General features: G+C 34.8%; 2 protein-coding genes across 2 annotated transcripts in view; one reads left to right on the forward strand and one right to left on the reverse strand.

Moving 5' to 3' along the window:
- The window catches only part of LOC135837357 (uncharacterized), a 288834-nt gene that overhangs the window by 175227 nt on the left and 90909 nt on the right, over nucleotides 1–22698 (reverse strand). The window lies entirely within an intron of this gene.
- The window catches only part of LOC135837375 (uncharacterized), a 141810-nt gene that overhangs the window by 21756 nt on the left and 97356 nt on the right, over nucleotides 1–22698 (forward strand). Inside the window, exon 2 of the transcript XR_010557177.1 lies at nucleotides 5304–5364. The gene's annotated coding sequence lies outside the window, so the exon portion shown is untranslated. The remainder of the gene's footprint in view (nucleotides 1–5303; nucleotides 5365–22698) is intronic.

A 22698-nucleotide genomic window follows, 5' to 3' on the forward strand; every position in this document is an offset into this window, starting at 1 on the left:
ATTCACACAAGACAGGCAAGAAACGTTATCCAAGACTATGTTTAGCTCAGTTTAGCCGGAGAACCTGATTAGAACGCAAGCGCTTCCGCTAAACGAGCAGAACTGGACTGAAAACTTTAACCCCCCATAACTCAAAAACTTATTTTCGGCTTGAAGGTCGATTTTGTCGCGTCGCGTCACATATGCTTTTTCCAGGTCTATAAAGCACATGTGTGTTTCTAGGTTGTATTCGATCCGTTTTTCCATCAGTAGTTTTACTGTATAACTTGCATCAGTGCATGATCTTCCTTTTCTAAATCCGTTTTGACTTTCTGACAGCTTTTCTTCTGCATGCTCTGCCAGTTGTTTTGCCAGTATTTTCGCATATATCTTGTAGCAGGTGTTGAGTAGACTTATTCCTCGGTAGTTTTTCAGGTTTGACATATCGCCTTTCTTGAACAGTGGTATTACAATTGCTGTTTTGAAATCTTCAGGTACCCTTTCTTCTTGGTACATCCTATTTAGGAATTCCAGAAGTCTTCTTTTAAATTTGCCACTTGCATATTTGTACAATTCTGTTGGTATGCCATCTTCTCCTGGAGCTTTTGCATTTTTTGCTGTTCTCAAAGCTTCTTGAAGCTCTTTAATTGAAATTCTGTCTTCTGTTTCTCCAATTTCATCTTCTATCTTTGTATCTAACTTGTGCATTTTCATCACTCCAGAGTTCTTCAAAATATTCCTTTGCATCATTGATTTTAATCTTTGGCAAACTCACTCTTTCGTTAAAATTTGTGTCAATTCTTCTTATGATCTTGTACACCTTTGGCCATAACTTGTATGTGTCATGCTCCAGGAATGTGATGAAATTTTCTCAGCTCTCTCTCTGTAATTTCCTGGACTTTCTCTTGACTTTTGCCGACTGTTTTCCATATTCTTCACCATCAACCTCGTTTTTTGTGCTCATGAATTTTCTGAATGCCTGTCTTTTCTTTTGTATGAGTTCTTGGATTTCGTTGTCCCAATTCTTTATTCGCTTTGCCCCAATTCTGCAAGGAACCATTCCTAAGCTTTCTTTTGCCGCTTTTGTCGCAATGGATTTGATATTTTTCCGTTCTTCTTCTATGTCCTGGCTTGCTGGTATCTCTTGACTAATGATGTTCATCCGTCTTTGGTACAGCCATTGGTTGGTTGGGTCATCCAGGGCTCTTGTGTTGATCTTCTTTTCATTTTTCCTTGCTGGTATTCTTGTTGTTTCCATTCTCATTACTCCTTGAACAAAATGATGGTCAGTGCCTGTTTCTAGGCCTCTGTATGTTCTTACATCCAAGAATTTCTTTGCGGCATTTTCATTGGCTATGAAATGGTCGATCATTGAGCTTTGTCCTCTTGTATTGCTCCATGTCATCTTGTGATCTTTCTTGTGTTGGTAGCAGTGTTGTCATAACGAATTTTTTTTTTCGTTACGTTATATCGTTTCGTTTCAGATTTGTGAAATTTTTCGTTACGTTATTTTTCCGTTATTTCGTTGCACAGATAATTCCGTTACGTTATGTTTTTCGTTTAACGTTATTACATCATTTTGTTTTTCCGTTATTTCGTTATTTCGTTTCGTTTTTCGTTATAGCACAAATTGCCCAAATTGGGGGTTTCTCTGAAAAAAACTGAAAAAAGTACAAGGTTGGTCAGTATACCTAAAGTGTACCTTCATTTCTCAGTAACTTTATGCAATTTCATTCCAACTTTTAAGCACTTTTAGTCTTTTCTCTATTTTTGCAACATTTTTTTAATAGGTGAACTTTTATGTCAATTGACTATTGAGCCACTTTATGCAGTTATTTTTATGAAATTTTTCCAATTGTCAGTACTTCTATTTTTTAGGATGTCTAACAAAATTATTGAAAAATGACAAAATAGGACTTCAGTACGACTTTCAGCAGGTCATCTATCAAGCACTTATGGAATTTTGGGGGGGAGGCAGTGGTGTCGAAAATTACGTTCAAACTTCAAATTCTTGACCAAACATTTGCAAAAAATGTGAAATTTTATTCCAATTTTTCAATTTTAACAAGAAAAAAAAACAAAACATGCAGTTATTAACGATGAATTTTTAAAAATTAAGTAATTAACCATCAATTTTAAAATTGATGAATGAATATCACATCATATGTTTGCTTAAAATCAAATTTAAGTCAAATTCTTCAATTTTGATTGTAAATACTTATTTCATATTACCATTAGCTTCAAAATTTCGAAATTTTCATTTTCAAGTACAGTATTTTTCAATTTTCAAACTAACTTTTTCAATTTTTTATTGATTAAGTAATCATTTTTTAATCATTTTTCCCAAAAAATTGAAGAAAAAAGCGAAAAAAAAAACGGAAAAAAAAACGAAAAAATAACGGAATTTTTTTCGTTTTCCGTTTCGTTATAGCATCAAGATTTTTTGTAACATTATAATTTCGTTACGGTTTCTTCTGCAACAAATTTCGTTTTCGTTTATCGTTACGTTATTATAACGGAAAAAATTCCGGTTTTTTCCGTTTTTTCGTTTTTTCGTTACGTTATGAATAACGTTATGACAACACTGGTTGGTAGAATGTGTTCATGATTCTTAATTCGTGACGAAAATAATACTTGAAACCACCATAGGTATCTCCAAACCTAATTCAAGCACATGAAATTTTTCTTCAAAAAATATATCTGCATGAGTGATATAATTAGTATTTCTTTTAAAAATCCTCCAGGTGGGTTATCGTCAAAAACCCAAAAAACACTCAAAATATTGTGTTTTTTGTGTCACGGGACCTCCAAGAAAAGCGATACTGCCTGTGATATAACTCTGCAATTTTGCATGCGAGCCTCCAAAAACAATAGAAAACCAACCAACTTCTTGAAACCCCAATTTTTGGGGCCATTGGCACCCCCTCGCCCCAATTTTGGGCCGAAAAAATGTTGGCAATATAGGTGTCGTTATCATATGAATTGAACTCGCTGAACACGAATATGAAGTTAAATTTTCAGTTGGACCCTCCTGAGGGTCACTTTGGGGGAGAAAGGATGCCCAAAAATTGAATTTTTCGTAAAAAATGCATCATTATTAAATTTTATGGTATTTTTTTGGCGAAAATTAAACTTACAAAAAATTCCTGGAGGCACCAGAACTATTTAACACGTTCTTCCAACGAACTGGACATTTTATAGTTGCAGAGTTCAAGAAATGTTGACAACGTTTCCGGTCATTGCACTTCTCCCTTCATATGCCACTTTTAAGTCAACTATCTAAGTATTGAAACCAAGCAATGAAATTCGAATATTTTTTTAAAAATATGTTTTTTCAGCGATTTTCAAGAATTTTGTGCACAAAATTGAAACAATCCTCAGGAATTTTCATAACATTGCTATGCTTTCTTGAAATTTGATCGATTTTTAGAAATTATTGTAACTACTTATTCGATGAATCGACTCAATTTCGAGCTCAATAAGAAAAGCTCAAAACAATTCAAACACAAAATGTGTTTTGCATTTTTGGCCGAAATTTCAACCTATTTTGATGAGAAGCGTGGAAATTTCTGCAACAAAGCGGAAATCTCGACTCGATTTTGAACTCAAAATTCTTCAATATATCGCTCGAAAAACGTTTTTGTCACAATATAACTCGCAAAATTTCAACCTATTTTGATAGGTTGCGTGACACCTATTGAAAATTTCCAAAAATTATTACCTAATTTTCCAAAATTAATCAAAGAAACATTTTCGTCGAAATATTCGAGTTTCTCAAAAAAACTTCAACCCATTTCGATAGGTATAGCATGATTATATGTATTTTTTAATCAAACTAGAATTCACAACTCAATTTTGGGCTCAAAAAAGTTCAAAATCGCTCTAAAAACATTTTTGTCTGAATTTATTTGGATTTTTCACGAAAGTTACGTCTGCTTTGAAAGATTGATAGATACTTCTTCAAATCATAGCCCAATTTTGAGCTCAACATTTTCAAAAATTTCCAAAAATACTTTTTTTCAAATATTTGAATTTCTCGCGAAATTTCAACCCATTTTGATAGGTTGCGCGACATTAAAATAGGTATCTGATCCAATTTTGGGCTCAAAATTCTTGAAAATACTCAAACGTCATCTTTATTGAAATAGGTAGGTACTCGTACTTGAAAAATTTCATAAATTTTTGGCTATTTTTTTCGATTTTTTATGATCGAAAAAATTGGCACCACTGCGTTCCAGAGTTGGAATTTTCCGCCTCACACTCGCCAAAGTTCTTACCACGGAAGAGAAAATAATTCTTTATTTTTTATTTTTCCCCATCTGCAAAAAAAGTGGAGTTGAAAAAATCTTTAAAAAAATCAATTTATCAAAATTCTTTGATTGTTTCTGCGTCAGAATTTTTCTCAAAATTTGCTTATAACGTTTTTTTGTTGCCAAATTCGCCCCCTTCAAAAAAATGTCTATTTTTGGTGAAATAATCAAAAGGGTAAATTTTTACCAAAATTGTCTAACTTTCCTGTTCTTGCCAAAATTGTCCAAAAAACCTCTGCCTTTGCCAAAATTGTCAGAGAGTCAATTTTTGGCAAGTTGACGAAAGATTGCGATGGTTTTTTGAGAAAATTCTCAGAGAGTAATTTTCTGATAAAATAGTCAAATAGTCATAATTTTGCTTGACTAAAAAGTCCTATTTTTGTTCTTTTTGTTTCAAAGCTTGCCAAAATAAAAAGTCATGCTTTTTTTAACTAAATTTCTTTAAAAGCTGATATTGGGAAAAAATACCAATTTTGAAGATTGATATCATATTCATATGACTTATAAAAATCTTCTCTTTCTGTTTTTGATTTTTAGGTACCCAAATGAGATTTTCTCAATGTTTTTTCAGAATTTTAATTTTGAAAAAGAAAAGAACAGGCTCAAGTTAGGGCAAAAGCTCTTAAAAATTCGAATTTCGAGATGCATAAAAACGATACTTTTTACGCGAGAAGTCAATTTTTTCAGTTTAAAACTTTGAAAATTGAATGATATTTTTTTTAGAAATTTCAATTTTGAAACAAAGAGCGATGCAAAGGAAAAAGTTTTTGAAAACTTGTGTTTTGAGAAGTAGAAAAAACAGTTTTATCTTTCATCACATGCCCTTCTTTTGTCGGGCCACCCAGAGTAAGCGTGGGCCTGGGGCAAACTGCCCCCTCCGCCCCCCACGACGTCCTTGGGGTTAATTATAATGTATGAAAAATACTTTGGAGCGTTGAGATTCATTTCAAAATTATTTCTACTCCTATAATATTTATCAACTAACCGATGTTTGATTTTGTTTTTTTGTTTCAGGTAACTTTCGAATCTTACATTGTTAGAATTACAAATATCTAAATAGAGAGAAGATTATTGGGTAAGTTTTACGTCAAAATATCTGAAATATTTCATTCAAGATAAAATGTCTGCAAAAGATGCTTGGAAAGAGATGAACATGAAAAAATTTTAAACCCTCAATTTTCAAATATTGAAATTCCCTGTTTCTATTTTTACCAAAATTCAAAAAAAAATTTGAGCTTTTTCACTCGACTTGAATTTTGGCTTCGTTATTTTTGTTGGAGCAATATACTCGTGGAGGGGGGGGGGGTTGAAAGGGATAGATCAAAAATCTAAGGGAATATTCGTGTGATTAATCTTCAAAAAGTATCATTAGATAATCATATCGCCCGACTTGGCCAATATTTTCAAATTTTGACCCAATAATGAGGATGGGAGGAAGGGGTAGAGGGCTTGCGATCTCAAATCTTTCTACACAACAGAGAAATTCGGCTCACTAAGCATCGCATCTACGGGGGTTTTCCCAGTATAGTATACTCGTATATTCCACCCGCATAAAATATTTTCCGAACGACTCGTTAATTTCAAACTTGTACATCTGTACAACAAAAATATGCAGCTTTAGTTAAAAAAAAAACACATACACCTATACATATTTCAAACGTAGGTATTTAAAAAACAGGAAGCGCTGGTAAAAAAAAAATCACGTAAAATACGAAAAAAAAAGGCAGGCACATAAAACAACAGAAAAGTTCCGCGCCGCGTACCAAACAACAACAACAACAACAACAGCAACAGCAAAAATAGCAACGAAGAAGAGAAGAACGACGAGGCCTTGTGTAGCTCGGCAAATGGGCACACGCCAAACAAATTCCTCGTTTTTCTTACCGTTTCACAATTCACATTGCTGATTCGAGTCAAAAGGGCAAGAAAAATGCGAAAGTATTTCGTTTTTACGTTTAGAAAATTACGTTTTTTGCGAAACTGAGAGAGTGAAGAAGAAGCAGAAGAAGAAGAAGAGGCAGGCTGAGGCAGCTTCATCGCAACCGAGCAACATTTTGGAAACACTGTAGCTATCAAATTTATTCCCGCTCCATTTCTTTTCCCACTCAAATCGGCACACGAAAGGGTGGAATTTCTTGAGTTACTTTAATATAGCTTGAAGGGTTAAAACGGTAACTTGAAACACTCGAATTACTTCCAACTCATATAACTTAATATCAGTATTTTTTTTCTATTTTTTTTTTTTTTTCAAATACGATTTGTCTTTTGACTCTTTTTAAAAGAATTTTTCGTCAGTTATTTTATCGAATTAAAGCGAGTTTCTTTTTCCTCTTCTTGAACTCTCTTTTCCTTGAGTAGAGGTACCCGAAAGTATTAGGAGGTATTTTTTCATTTTCTTGTTTTTTCCACACCCTTTTTTTCTTCTTTACTCCAGTTTTATCGTCGATTTCGTTTTTTTTTTCTTCGACTATTGTTGTTGTTGTTATTGCTTCGCGATGGTAATTTTTGGCAGGTTTACAACTAATACACGCGTGTATAGGTTTCCATCATTTTCTATAAACATCGAGTAATACGATATGAGCTGACTACGTATATGAGAAGGCCTGCAGCAGCTCTGAGCTCACGTCACAAATAGCCCAACCAGACCCAATAATAAGCTATAAATCTTACCGCCAGCCCGGCCACCGGAGGAAGTAGGGGTGCGAGTAAGACGATGCTAAGTTGTGAACTGCAGTTAATCCTGCGTTTGGTCTGATAGCACAGCACAGCACAGGCATGGAGGGCAGAGGCACGTTTATACGAACGCAAAAGGGATAAGACCAGGCCGAACCGCGTACTATAAGGGTCTTGCAAGGGTCACCTTATAGTATATACGTAGTATACGGCAACGAACAACAACAAGAAGAAGAAGAAGAAGAGCAGGCAGCCAGCAGGGCAGGATATAGCGAAAGTTTATAATAGTGTTATAAACGGGTGTGAAATTCGAGTTGTTATCTGTTAAATGGACCAAACCATGCTGAATGAGGTGGAATTGAAAAACTTGTCGCGTGCAATTTTTTTTTTCTTTCGGAGCTGCGACTGCGATTGCAGCGCCGTTTCGAATGTTGCATTTATTTAGCTCGGTATTATCGGGCGTATTTTTACGTGTACAGGGTGTGATTCGTGAGACAAAGATATGCAATGGATTTTTTAGGGGTACTGGATTACGTGGTGGGTAATTTGTGTTTAGTGTTATTACGTGTAGAACTGTTGTATAGGTAGGTGTCGTAAAAAGGATGACGCGAGGGAGTACTATACGAGTAAGAAGGTGAGTGATTTGAATGAAACTTTGATAAGCTTATAGGAAACCGAATTCTGCGTTATGTCGACGGTGATTTGAGTGTATCGAAGGTAAATTTTAAAACTGTAGGAAAAGAAGTTGAAGGTTAGATGAAAGATTTCGGAATAGAGGCAGAATGAACGAAGAAAAGATGCGATTGGAACAGTTAGAATACATATCAAGAGTACGAGCTTTTGAGAATTTTCACAAAAAAGCATAAAATGTGACAAGTTGAAGTTTTATTTTGGAATGTGGAAATTTTCTCTTGTGAGCTGTCGAAGTTGACAAAAAAATAAAGAAATGAGATGCTGTGTTTTAGGATATTCAAAGGGTATTCCTAGGTAAAATGGGTGAAATGGCCCTGTTCCCAGATTTAGAAAATTATGATGGATTATTGTTGGATACCTCCAAAAATTTTTTTGAGCGGACCCCCCCCGACCCACCTCCCTTGGACAGAATAGCCAAAAAAACAAGTTTTTTTGTGAGAAAAATTCTCTATCCATGAGTAGTGGGAGAAAATTATTCTGATACTATGTGGAATGTGTATGCAAAAAAAGACGGAAAGTATTGTGTTAACAATCAAGAAACAGAAGAGGTCTGGGTCAACTATTGTACAAGAATTGTATGGAGATGACACAGGTCCTGCTCAAATGGAAGTTTCATCCAGGAGAGGGCACCACGAATTGAAATGTGGGAGCTGAGGAACGCAGTGGAGAAAGCCAGAAACCACAAAGCAGTGGGGGAATGTTAAAAATAATGTAAAAATTGCATATTTATCAGTAATTATTTATTACGGCGTTTTTACTGGTAATTCTTCCTATTATCGTGATACATTGTATTCAAGAAGTCAACAAACATCAAAGATGACTTTGTAATATTTTTTATACTCACGATTCCGAATTTTGAATATTCCAACTAATGTTCTGATCACGCTAATGTTCGTATTATGGTGATTTTCTACCATTTTATTTTAATGTACATATTTGTTTGTTTGTAAATATGTTAAATACATCGTTTTATTTTGAATTGTGCATCATATTTTATCAGGTTATGATGATACATATTTCATTAGGTTATGGGTACCAGACGTGTTTAACTGTGCCTCTTCGAGATAATATGCTAATCAAGATGTATTTCGTTTATAACTTTATCTGAATTTGTATTCAAAGGTTCATGTGTGGTTGTACATATTATTTGAAAAGTAGATTGCAGTTGTTTACTGTTGATATCTAATCGCGCGTTATCATTCGACATATAGATTGTGGATCGCAGTTGTGAGCTGTTGATATCCATATTCGCCTAATTGTTATCATGGATTATATCAAGGGTATAAAGCCACTGTCCAATTCCAGTGATTGGCCATCCTGGAAAGATAAAGTGCTCAACGTACTCGCCTTGGTTAATACCGTGGAGATCGTCGAGGGTACATCAACCTGTCCAGAAGAACCAAAATTGTTGGATAAAGCCAAAGACACAGCTGAAATTTGGAAGTTGATTGCAACATGGCAAAAATCTTCTCACCAAGCGAAGATAATTATTTCACAAACCGTTTCCCAAGAGCTACACAGTCCTATCCCTGGTAGGCTCTCCACGCATGAAGCATGTTTAGTGCTCACAAAGGAATTTGACGATAAGGCTGAAGATCAATTGTTCCGCAAATGCCTTAATTTCTTCAGTACCAAGTGGTATGATTATGAAGATGCACCCTCTGTTGTTGCGACTTGTGAGAATTAAAAATCAACATTGAGAATTTTGAGATGATCTAGAAAATCGCAAAATCAAGACAGTTGATAAGCTGTCGGGAATATTATTTGTTTCTAAAGTTTTACACATCCTTTCAAGTTGTTTCAAAACTTTTAAATCAAGCTACCTACCTTCTTATCAAATCGCAGGCTGATAAGTCTCTAAGTGATCTGTCCAATTCACTTATCATGCACAAGCATAATGTCCCACCAGTACATAGTTTACCTTTGTTGTTGTCCTCATCCAAAGCTATGTTTGCTAAATCTGGTCAGAAGAGTGCTTTGAAATTTGTTGCTAAAACATCAGGGAATGCATCTGGGAATGCTTCCAGGAATTACTGAGGAAACAACCAAGTGTGTATACTGTTCTGGGAAAGGGCACTGGCTCAAAAAGTGCTCACAGTGGATCAACAATGGTAAACCACCCTTTCCTGCTCGCTTTAACAATACTTCTGGTTGTTCCCCACAAGTTAATACCTACTTCTAGTTGTTTGCTGAAAGTATTCGATGTTGATTCAGAAGTGCTCTACTTGCTAATTGTGAGGAACTGAATCTGGTTACACCTTTGTTTGATCAATCTTGATGATTGATAATGGTGCAACGAAGCACATTACACCCAATCAAGAATGGTTTCAAACATACAAGCCATTTCTGAAGAACCAATACATCAAAGCTGCTGGCAGTTTGTCATGGATTGATCGAAATTGCTAGCTTAGAAAATGTTCAACTTGTCAAGTTCAATTTGACTGCCTTATGGCACGTTCCTGGTATTTAAAAGAATTTGTTCTCAGTCATAGCTGCAGTGCACGATTGAAAGCCTGAGAGCAAGTTTCATTTGAATCCAACGTTTGCTAATTTGAGGCAGATAATCGCGTAATGTGATTTCTCTAGGTTCATGATCCTTGCAACGAGGCTCGGATTGCAAGTATATTATACGTAGCCTATTGCTCCTACCATAAAATGAGTATAATAACCTACGCTTATGAGAGAGTTACATTATTAACTACTAAGGCGATCAGGGCATATCAGCTCATTACATATTTTTTACCAAAAAATCCAAAAACTTGTTTTTTGCCAAAAATTGCAATAAAAGTTGCCATTTTTTGAAAAAAATTGCAATTCTTGAAAGACAGTCCTTCTTACTTGATAAAATTGCAAAAGTCTCACTTTTTGCTAAAATTATCAAAAATTATCATTTAAGAGGTCAAAATCGAGTTTTGAGTTGGCGGATTTTTAAAAAAATATCACGCAAACCTGTCAAAATGAATCAAAATTTTAACAAAAAGTCAAAAATTTCGATTAGAAATTCAAGGCCAAAATTGGAGGCATGATTTTAAGGTTTTTAGAAAAAAAAATCACGCGATCACTCGAAATGGGTTAAAATTTTGAGAAAGGATCAAACAAATATTCTATTGTTTATGCTTTAATAACAATTTCCCAATTTTTTTTCTAAATTATTATGGATCAGGAAAAAAACTAGAAATTTTATTCGAACATCTGGCTTTAACCAGAGAGAAAATTTCAAAGCTTCGCTCGACTCGTACAAATTGTAGACACATTTGCATACATCCAAACTAAATAAATATTTTATTTGAAATTCGAATTCATCTGGGCCTTGATGAAGGTCGAATTTTATACAATAATTCCCTTTTCACAATTTATTTACCAAAAATTTTCCAAATTAAAACCAACTCGAGTAAGCTATGTACATAGGTAGGTATATGTATAATACGATACCTGTACACTTTCGGTTTTTCAGTTTGATAGTTCACCTTATAGGTATGTTATTCGATGTGAAACGTGACTTAATTCTTCTCCTTTCCTTCTCTTCCCAAAAAAATTTGTCCCTTTCACTTCATTCCGAGTTTCGCTCCTCTCTAGGGAAATTTCATATGCTCTCGACGCCAAAAAGCTGGAAAAAAATTTGAAACTCTCCAGCGAAGGTATTTTGTTTCAAAGAGAGTAAAAAATCCAACTCATCGCAGACATACTACTCGTAGTAGGTACTAGGTAGCTGAGCTTCGACTGAAACTGGAACTATACGTAGGTAGGTATACGTAAATTCAATACGAAATTTCAATTTAGTTTCATACATTAGATAACTTTTGAAGCTTCGTTTAGCAATTATAATTACAAATAGGTAGTCGAGTACACTAAGCAGCGAGCACTCGAGACAACGTCAACGTTGGACTTGATCCCTTCGTCGCTTACTTCACCTTATACGTATTTGTAGGTACTGTTTGCATTGCCATCTTTATGTACTCGTACTATGCGATCTGTGCTATACAAATAGGTAAATTGACCCGTTCGCAGCAGCATGTTGCGAAACGTACGAAACGACGAATAGTTTTACGCGGGTATTTTCTCAAGTTTGGGTACTTGATACGCGGCTGGGGTCCGGGGGTCGTGGCCGAAGAGTCGAGGACGCGGACGCCGATGTCGACGACGACAAAAAACCAAAGTAACAATTTTGTTGTTTTGTAATAAATGAAAAAAGTTTATTAATTTTACTTAATGAAAAACAAAAAGTTACGCTTGCTTTTTAAAATGCGCCTTTTTCATAATTAAAAAACTCGTTTTCTGATGAATATACTACCTACCTATCCGGACTACCTACTCATGTAGCATACGAATGGTCGTCGTGCCTTTTAAAGAAAAGCATAATAAACTGCCGCCGCTGTACGTACACTTACAGCGTATCGCTTCATTACAGCGTGAAATTTTCTAGCTCACCCTTTAAACTCTCGTATACCTAGTCACGCGTTCTCACCTTTTTTTCCCTTTCTTTTTAGCTTTCTTTTTCGGGTTGAAGAGAAGAAATGGGTACTTTTCCAAGTATCCTAAGGGTTGAGAAAATCTTCAGACCTGTTTTCTCCACCATATACAATACATGTAGGTATACAGAAAATGGGGCAGATTATACTTAGGTATGTAGGTTGCAAAAGTCGTATATACGTCTTTTATTTTACGACCTGCGTAAATGGAAATAAAACAGACTAAGTCAATAATAAAATTGCTCGTAGGACGTCGCAAAGATCAAAAAGGGCGACAGGAGATGTTAGAATGACGTAGATGAGAAAATGTCGAAAATGTTAGTACTTTTGAGCGAATTTTCATCTATTCTGTGGGCAGAACTTCGAAAAATCGCTAAAAAGTGAGCAAAAAGTGGAAAAATGTCAGTGAGCAAAACATTAAATTTCAATATACAGGGAAAAAATCACAAAAAGCAAAACATAGGGATTTTTGGGAATTTCTGGCAAAAAGAGAGATTTTTGGATCATTTTGGGAAAAGGTGAGACTTTCTGAATTTTTTTGCGAATAAACTGGCAAATAACAGTTTTCTTAAAAAGTGAGAATTTGAATCTATAATTTTTGAGATATGAGATTTTTTGACAATTTTAGCCAAAACCCGCCTTTTTGACAATTACAGCGAGACTCTTATAATTTTAACAAATTTCAAGCAGCTCATCACTTCTTCAAGGTTGTTGTAGAAGTTGTTGATTTCCCCTGTACTGCTTTCTGCTGTTGGCGCATAAGGCCATAAGCTTGAATTATCACGATTGGTTTCAGCTTGACCTGCAATCTCACAAGTAGTATCCTCTCTGATTTTGGAATTATGGCACTGATTTCATCGCTGATTCTGGTATTTATTAATATACCCATGCCTAGTTCGGGTTTGTCTTTCCCAGTGTAAATTATTTCATTGTCTTTACATATCTGCCCAGTTTCTACCATTTCCAGTCTTATCAGGTCTCGCTTATTCCTAATATATCAATTTGTAATCTCCGGGCTTCCATTACATTAGCAAGTTTTCCAATTCTATACAAAGTTCTTACATGCTGGGTTGCGACGTTGATGTTGTTCCACCTTGTTTTGACTCCACATATTCTTAGCATCCCACCCAGCTGCCTTGGCAAATGAGGATCAACCTGACTGAGACTTCAGGCTGTTGCTAAATTGATGTCCATATAATTCTAGGGAAGTGTAATGGTGTTGGTTTTCCATTGCCTTCCACCATGATTTTTGGTCGGGGTTTACTCTCTTAGCCAAATTTGCCAGTTTTTAGGCACTGGTATTCACCTTCTCACTCTGAAGATCTTATGCTTCCCTGTGGCTGGAACGAGTGAGTTGTTGGTGTTCTGCAACTCTTATGCATTCTTGTTTGTAATCTGTATTTATGTAGAGGCTTGGCCTTCAACTTGCCACTCCTCCCCATCGTTCCACCAACTGGAGAATCCTGCTTTAGCCATGTTTATCGATTCCGAGTCCATTGAACAGCAACATGTTACCACCCCACACAATGTGGATGCGCAGAATACCCCTGTTGTTGTCTTCACCTTCTCATCTGTCCTGGGGGACTAGCTTCTCTTGATGATCCGAGCTACTACCTAGAGATTACCTCTAGAGACAACAACCTGTGCCCTCCCAGGGTAAAAAGATTTTATTTTGTGGCAATAATTTGGCAAATAAAATTCACAATTTTATTTGAAAAATGTTACCTTTTTTGAAATTTTTGGCAAAAAATGATTTTTGGTATTTTTGATACTTTCCAATGTTTCTAAAAACATACTTACTTGCAATTTTTGTTGAGAAAACTAGACTTTTTTCAATTTTTGGCGAAAAAGCAAGACTCGCTGATATTTTCTGGCAAGAAAATGAGACTTTTGATTCTGATTTGTCAATAAAATCTGAAATTCTGAAAATGAAACCAAAAATTGAAAATGAAACAAAACCCTGATTTAAAATGGGTGTGATTTATCGGCACGACAGAAAAAGGCGTTTTCACGACGAGAAAAGGGCATTTTAACGACAAAAAAGGACATTGCACGGGAAAATAATCATTTCACGACGAAAAAAGTTTTCAAACGACGGTAAATGAATTTGAACGACGATGTAAGATATTGCCCGACAGAATAATTTACTGCACGTCTATATAATATATTCAACGACAAAATGTGCACGACAAAAAAATGTAGAAATGAACGACAAAAAAATGCAAGTTTATGGGAAAACGAACGACATGGAAAATTATAAACAGCACGTCACAAAAATTTATTTTTCGATTTCGCTGGCCTTCCAGAAGAACAAGATCAATCACGTAGAGAACTGTATAGTGTATGTACCTGGGTAATTCTCTAGAAAAAAAGGTCAATTTTGATATGATGCGGGGTAACATTTCTATGAGAACAGTCAACCAGTGTTGCCACTTACCAGAAAAAAATGTTAGATTGGGAAGCTAGCAAAAATAATTAAAAATTGCTCTAAAATTGGCGCAAAAAGTGTGTGACAGTTTTCAAAATATACCTTTGTGTTCTATGATAATGGGAATGTGTCAATTTTTTCCCCAAAAAATGAAGTTCATGACACTTAATAACATTTATTTTCAAAAACATGGCGTGTGACAGCCAAGTCCAAATGTACACCAATGAAAGGAGGGGCTAAAAATCTCAATACCAAATGTGAAATGTGTGGGGGGGGGGATGATCCTTCAATGGACCAAAAAAAAAAAGAAAAATTCATGCTAAAATCTCTGAGAAATTTGCCACGTACACGAATTTTACCTTTTTTTGAGAATTACCAACCTATATATCTAAATGTACTATCAGTTTTACTGATAAGGATGCGACAAAGTGGAAAGTTTCACAAACGTTCTCTACTCTCGTAAATTCATGTTTACAAGTTGTTTTTTTTTCAAAAAGAGTAAATTTTTCGAATTTTTTTTTTTGGCGGGCAATAATTTATTTTCCCGGGCAATTACTTTTTAGGCGGGCAATAATTTATTTGGATGTGGATTACATTTCTTTCGTCGTTTGTATGAAATCAAATTGTCGTTCGTATTATCTAACTTGTCGTGCTGAACTGTCGTTAATAATCGTCGTTGAAATAGCCTATTTTGTCGTTCAAATGTCCTGTCGTTCGAATCACTTTTTCTGTTGTGCCGATATATATTTCCCATTTAAAATTGAAAACTGAAAATTCTGAAAATGACGCAGAAAATTAAATTGAAATCGGCTTATAAAATCAAAAATCCAAGACTTAAAATCAAAAACTGGAAATAAAATTGCGATCGTCCAATACCACCTATAGTAGAAGGCCTGAGCGCAGAATTGTTATCACCTTCTGAAGTCACACCTAGAAGGGAACCGATCGTTTTTATCATTTGAATTTTAACGTATATTTAAATGGCGAGTTCGTGAAATTGAGTAAAACTTTCGTTAAAAAAGTTATTAAAATTATGATATTTTAATTAATACTCGTTCTAAAATGGGGTATAGTGATGAAATATTGTTGTTTTCAACTATTTGCGGTGTTGGTTTATTTTCTTTTTGTACAAAAGTGAATTTTTCAAAATCGGTTTGTGTTGTGACTGTTATGTGATTTGAATGTGTAGATCTACATAACCTTGTGAAGTGAATTAAAAAATGAAAACTTGTGTGTACTAGTGCCTGTGTTTTACTGGAATAATGTCACAGTGAAATGAATAGTGAACCATATAATCTACAATGCTTTTTAAATCTGCATTGTGAATACAACCATCCAACTACAATGGATATCTAATCAAGAAACCATCAACATCTCAAACCAATTAGCTGAAAGTGTTCCAGTCATTAATTTATCACTCAAGTTGGTAAGCAAAATCAGAGAAATTGTTTTTATCAATCACATTGATGCTGAAGAAACTAAACAGTTACCTGTCATGTGTGGTTTTTTACCTGTAGTTGAAATCTTGAAAATGGAAATGGAATACATACCTACATTGGAATAGAGTTGATATAATTTTATTTTAGTGGGGTTTTGACAAGTTAACAAACATTTGACGATTATTTCATTCTATTTCACCAGTGAGTGTTGTAATATCCTCCAGAAGGTATAATTTTGTCACGTCTATGCATAACTTTCATCTTTAATGTTGAAAAACAGTATTGTTTATAACCTCATTTTTTCATTTTTTTTTTTTTTTCATTTAAATCATTCCTACGTGATCTTAAATTCATTATTCATGTAAATAAAATATGAAAAATAAAATTTTTGCAGGATTTAATTTGTTTCAGTGCATTTTTCATTCATTTCCATAGTGTATTAAGATTAAAATATGTTAGATACATAAGTAGTCCCTACTAGTGGTGACGTCACAAAACAGCGCTCAGGCCTTTTACTATAGGTGGTATTGGATCGTCCTGAAAATTGAACGAAAAAAAAAAAAAATAATAAAAAATAAAATCGAAAACATTAGCAATTAAATCAGAACCTGAGAGTAAAAATTATGACTCTGAAAATGAAAAGGGGAGAAGGAGGGGAGAGGGGTCTCCGAAATACTATACATCTAAAAATCAAAAACTCAACTAATGAAATTGAAATCTGAAAACGAAATAGAAAATTTAAAATGAAATGAAAAACGAAAATTAAAATGAAACAGGTAACTAAGTACTAAAAATGAAATAAAAAATTGAAATTTGAACAGAAAACTTGAAATTCTGAAAAATATTGAAATCCAATTTCGCAAATGAAATGAAAAATAAAAAAAATTCATGCATGAAAAAATGAAAATTCTAAAAATACTCGTTTGATCAAAAACAAAAAAATACTCTCATCTCTGTATTTACGGCAAACTGAGTATGCAATTCTATTAACACCATCCGATTAGGTATCGTTAATGTAAGCCCTGAAACATCTCGATCCTTTATTGAAGAGTTATAACATTCTGCGAGAAATCAACGTCAAAAACTGATGAAAAATGATTTCTGGTAAACCTAGTGGATTACAATAGCTTTGGCATTTTTTTTTTGAGTGAGTATATTTTGAAGAAAGGAGAGAGAAAAATGAGAGAAATATCAAGCTACATATCAGAAAAAAGTGATATGGGTGCAGAATAAAATATTTCTGAAAGTTTTGAAGACACTGATTCTGAAGAATGTTTGGCCCTTTTGTCACCAATTAGATTTCAAATTTTCAATTTATTTTCGTTTTTTGTGGAATTTAAAAAAATTTTCGTTGTTTTTCCACTGGACTAATGAGAAAACTTTGTGTAAATTGGAGAAACATTGTGAGGGGAGGGGTAAAATTGTCTGGAAATTTTTTTAAAATGGTAGTGAAAAAGTAGTGATTTTCGCTTGAAAAATATTCTATCAAAAGTCCTGCTAAAGTTCTGCTTTTTCATTTTTTGAAATTTTTTTAGACACTTTGGTGAGGGTTGAAGCCCAAAATTTGAGATTCGGATCCGCAGATTTTCAATCTGGCAACCAGGCAACTTTTTACCCTTAGAATCAAGACAAGTATTTTTTTTTAAATTTTCAGAATTTCGTAAATCTGATAATTTTAATTTTTAATCTGATTTAAATTCAATTTTATAGCGTACTGATTCAGATTCAAACTAATTCCTCGAACATTTTACAGGCGTTGAAATTTCAAAACAATCCAACACTTGTATCAAAACCTTCGCAGCTCGAATCATCGAACTATTTAGAAAGCGCGGACTCACTCGAGCTTGAACACACGACCCACTATGAAAAAAAATTTCCAAATCATCTCAACTTGGTAACTGGAAATCGTGCAACGAATACCGTACTTTGAAGGAGAAAAAAAATGAATCAAACCATACGCACGTTTGTCTACGCGAATAAGAATCACTAAAAGTTTAAAAATTGATACATCGCAGGATGTATGCTGCGGTATATATGTCTACGTATATACTGTATATTCCAATTAGAGGAAAAATTCGAACGAAAATCCGGCCATTACGTCACGGTTTGCTGCACCAGCACAGCTCAGCGGTTTGGTTTGGTTTGAGGGCTTATATACTCGTAGCCGTAATACTCGCAGTACATTTCAACGTCCGCCCCATTACTTGAAATTAACGCTAGGCAGTTCGAAGGCTGATTAAAAACTCGACTGTTCTAGTTCTACTCGTAATTCTGGACAAACTCTTTGGAAATTATTGCAAAACGAAAACTTTTTGAAACAAAGCTTCTTGCATCCATTTTCGCTCACTTTGGCATAGGCATGCGTGATGTAAATTCTAATACACTGTACTATCGCAGAAGGCGAGAATCGAGGGGTGGTTTTTTTTCTAGGGGGTAGAATTTCACACGATACGCGATAGGTAGGTAAGGTACAAGTAGGTAGACGTGTATATAGTGTAGTAATTAGTTTAACCGGCAGCGACGGGGCAGGGGTTTGGTCGCCATGCATGTGCGTAGGTTCGATTTATTATCTGGTAATAGGATCTTTGATTAAAGCACCAAGGCGACGGCCAAATTCGCTCAGCAATTAAATTATCGGCAAGCTCTTATCATAGTACGACGATGTCGCATCTCTCATATCTCGCATTCGCAACAAGCCGACCGACCTTTTAAGGGCTAGCATAGTTCTAAATGGAGCCACGTAACTAGCTACGTGCCTTTTGCACACACCAGCACTGTACATACGCCCCTTTAGGCTAATGACGAACAAACAGAATAAACAACACGTACACGTAGACTATACTTTCTTCTGTACTAGATACCTACCTACCTATCTAACCTATGAGTAATGAATTTTTATACCTATATAAATAAATACACGAGTAGGTACGCTTCTATGCTGGTTGCTGCCTGCTGGTATACTCTGCAGAGTTGGGACACTGCGACGATGAATTAGTCGGATACTCTCGTATTATAGTTCACGTAGGTAACACGATACCTTGCCCCCCTCCCCTCCCTCACCTCGCTGCTACGTCGCTGCTTATTAGCGTTCTCTAGAAGGTGTTTTCATTTATATTTTCGAAGGTATAGGATTATTTTAAATTAGATCATTTATATAAAAAGCACTTTTCAAGGCGTGTATTTCCTCCTTATACTCGTACGTATATTTTACGAGATGAGTAAATGAATAAAATTGATGCTATACTCGTATCAAGAGACATAGGATTTTTAAACAAATCGAGTGTGTATGTGTATGTGAAACGATACTTAAACGAAACGAACATAAACGTATTGATTATTGAACTTGAAAATGGAAAGGAAACGAAGCGAAGGGAAAAGCTTGCTACCGAGGACGAGCTCCAGTACCATACTTCACTTATACGTAATGCTATTTTAGAGAAGTAATGTAGCCCAATCCTTTTATGCCTAAGAGCTATTTGACGGGTGAATTTGGAAAATTTTCTCGTTTAAGATGGATTATCATATCACGTGACAAATTGTGGAAAAAATTTGAGTCGAAGCCAATTCTGGGCTCGGTATTGGAAGAAATTTTAGGAATTAGACGTAACACATTCATCAATTTTATTTCTGTCTCTAAATTACGTAAAGAGTAGACATTTTTTTCTGAGAAAAAATTGAAATTTTTAATTTAAAAAGAGCAAAAAGCTGGGTAAAATAGGTGATTTGGTCGTATCCTTGGGTAAGGCTCAATAATCAAACCCCTGTGATGGAATTTTTAGATCGCTAAATCTCCTTTAACCTCTTCGAAAGGGGGTGAAATTGCAATTTTAGTAAAAAATTTCCTACTTTGCTGTTTTTAACCGATTTTTTTTTAAAACTTGCAGAGGTGTTAGATACCACCAGAGGCTGTATGTACATGTATGGAAATTTTGTGGAATTTTTTCAAGCACATCTTCTCGGTAAAATGCACATTTTTAGCTGTCAAATGGCATTTTTGGTCATTTCATTCAGAGGTGTAACGTAATGTACATAATATGTCGCGTATGTCATCCAATGCTCAACACGTTATTTTCATATATTATATTTTTTTTAAATTTCACTACTAGGATACTTGCCGGACATTTCGCCATCATCGTCAAGTTTCAAAAGCTCAAAGCTTCCAAGTTTATCGAGCGACAACATTTTTGTTCAACATTTTTTAAAACGGCTGAACCGATTTCGATGAAACTTGAAATCTCATTAGGCCTGCACGATTCCTACAAAGAACTAATACGACCCTCAATTTTTGGTGAATCATTCGTGAACGAATTGATCAATTTTTTAAAAGAACCATTCATCAACGAATCGATCAATTCTTTAATTTATGAATCAATTCGTTCGCGAATGATTTACAAAAAATAATGCAATTCGTTCGTGAATGATTCATTAAAAGTTGAGTGAATGAATCGATTCGTTCACGAACGAATCAATTATCCGAATCAATTCGTTCGCGAATGATTCACTAAAGATTATTCAGTTCGTTCGCGAATGATTCATTAAACATTGAGTAAATGAATCGATTCGTTCGCGAACGAGTCAATTTTACGAATCAATTCGTTCGCGAATGATTCACAAAAAATAATTCGATTCGTTTGTGAATGATTCATTAAAAATTGAGTAAATGAATCGATTCGTTCGCGAATGATTCATCAAAAATTGAGTAAATTAGTCGATTCTTTCGCGAATGATTCGTTAAAAATTGAGTAAATGAATCGATTCGTTCGCGAATGAGTCACTTGTACGAATTGATTCGTTCGCGAATGATTCATCAAAAATTGAGTAAATTAGTCGATTCGTTCGCGAATGATTCGTTAAAAATTGAGTAAATGAATCGACTCGTTCGCGAATGATTCACTAAAAATAATTCAATTTGTTCGCGAATGATTCATAAAAAAAGTGAGTAAATGAATCGATTCGTTCGCGAATGATTCATAAAAAAAGTGAGTTAATGAATCGATTCGTTCGTGAACGAGTCACTTATACGAATCAATTCGTTCGCGAATGATTCATCAAAAATTGAATCGATTCGTTCGCGCGCGAATGATTCAGTAACTGTTGATCAACTCGTTCGCGAATGAGTCACCTAGAAATCAGTCAGTTTGTTCAATCGCCAATTGGTTGTGAATGATTCGATTCGATTCGATTAGATTCACTTCGCTTGAAAAGAGATCAATGTCTATACAAATCAGCCGTAAATTAATTGATCCGTTTGCGAATGATTCACCAAGAAATCAATCAATTTATATAATCGCACATCGTTCGTAAATGATTCCATTTGATTATACTTGAACAGATCAATTACTGTGCGTACAAAATATGTTTCAAAAAAAGTGAATCCATTCGTTCGTGAAAGATTTTTATTTAAAGAAAAGTCGGTCTTCTCACGCATAATCCGTGAGCGTTTTTTTTTTTTTTCACTAAAACATTTTCAAAATATTTTTCTTTAGCGCTTGAAATTTTGACTGATGATAAATTTTCTCATACTCTTTCGCTCTAGCTTTGTCCAGTTCAAAAAATGTCGTGCGAGTCGTATGTTGGAAAGCAAAATCTGCGATTTCGGCTGACCTGCCATAAACAAACCGGCCGCCATTTTGTCAGTAAGGCCGACCTTTTTTTGGAAAGTTTGCTTTAAAATGTTCCTCAGGATGTCTTCATCAAGAAAAAAGTTGTCCCATAGGATCGAGGAGAGGCGAGGTCCTAGGAAGTTGAAATTTGGATATGTTGATCATAATGGGTGTGGTACTGACCAATCGTATGATTTTGGACTCATTTTATCCATTTGGGCCTTGGGGTCATATCGCACCTCGGGAGTAATAAGGTCACATCTCAAAAAAGTGAAATTTTACAGGAGAGCGATTTTTCTTTTTTTTTTTTAAATTTGATACATTATTTTTATCAACTTATAATTAATTGTGAGGAATGAATAGCACCTCATTTTAAAGATCTGGTATCCTACCTTCATTTAGCATAAGAACACTTTGAAAAATAAAATCTTAAAGAGGAAATATTTCAATGTTTGGAAAACATTTTGAGTGATAACCTTTCATTAAAGTTGATGTGGAGGCGAAAGGAAGCGTCCAAAAAAATTCCATGAAAACAAAGTTGTAGAGAATTAAATTTCCAATCGACTTAATGTCATTAGTTTTTTTCTAGAGTGCTTAGTTTTTGAGTTTTTCTCAAAAAACTATTTCATCATAAATGTGCAAATTCATTTTTCTGAAAAGCGATCAATTTAAAAAAAATTTCCATTTGGTACAAACCAATAAAAAATGCACTCCTTGTGACTATTTCTAACTGACAAACATTCAAAACAATCAAAACTGTTTGTTAACACTTTGTATGTATGAAATTTGCTCAAAAAAGGTGGAGTTTTTTGAGATGTACCCTTATAACTCCAAACAACTTGCAATGTTGTTGAGATTTTGAGTTAGGCCATTTGTGTTTTTTACAAGATCTAGATAATGTACCCAACTCAAAGTGTTATGTTTGGTTGAGGGGGGTCATACAAACCCCAAAAATGCAAAAACATCAAAATCAATTTTTTTTTGAGATGTGACCGTATTACTCCCGAGGTGCGATATCATGCCCCTCCAAAAAATGATCTTACTGGGTCATTCCACGTCGATTCGACCAAGAAGTGGTAACGGAGAGGATGAGGCGGCGGTTTT

The sequence above is a fragment of the Planococcus citri genome, chromosome 1, assembly GCF_950023065.1.
Source record: "Planococcus citri chromosome 1, ihPlaCitr1.1, whole genome shotgun sequence".
NCBI classification, from domain to species: domain Eukaryota; kingdom Metazoa; phylum Arthropoda; class Insecta; order Hemiptera; family Pseudococcidae; genus Planococcus; species Planococcus citri.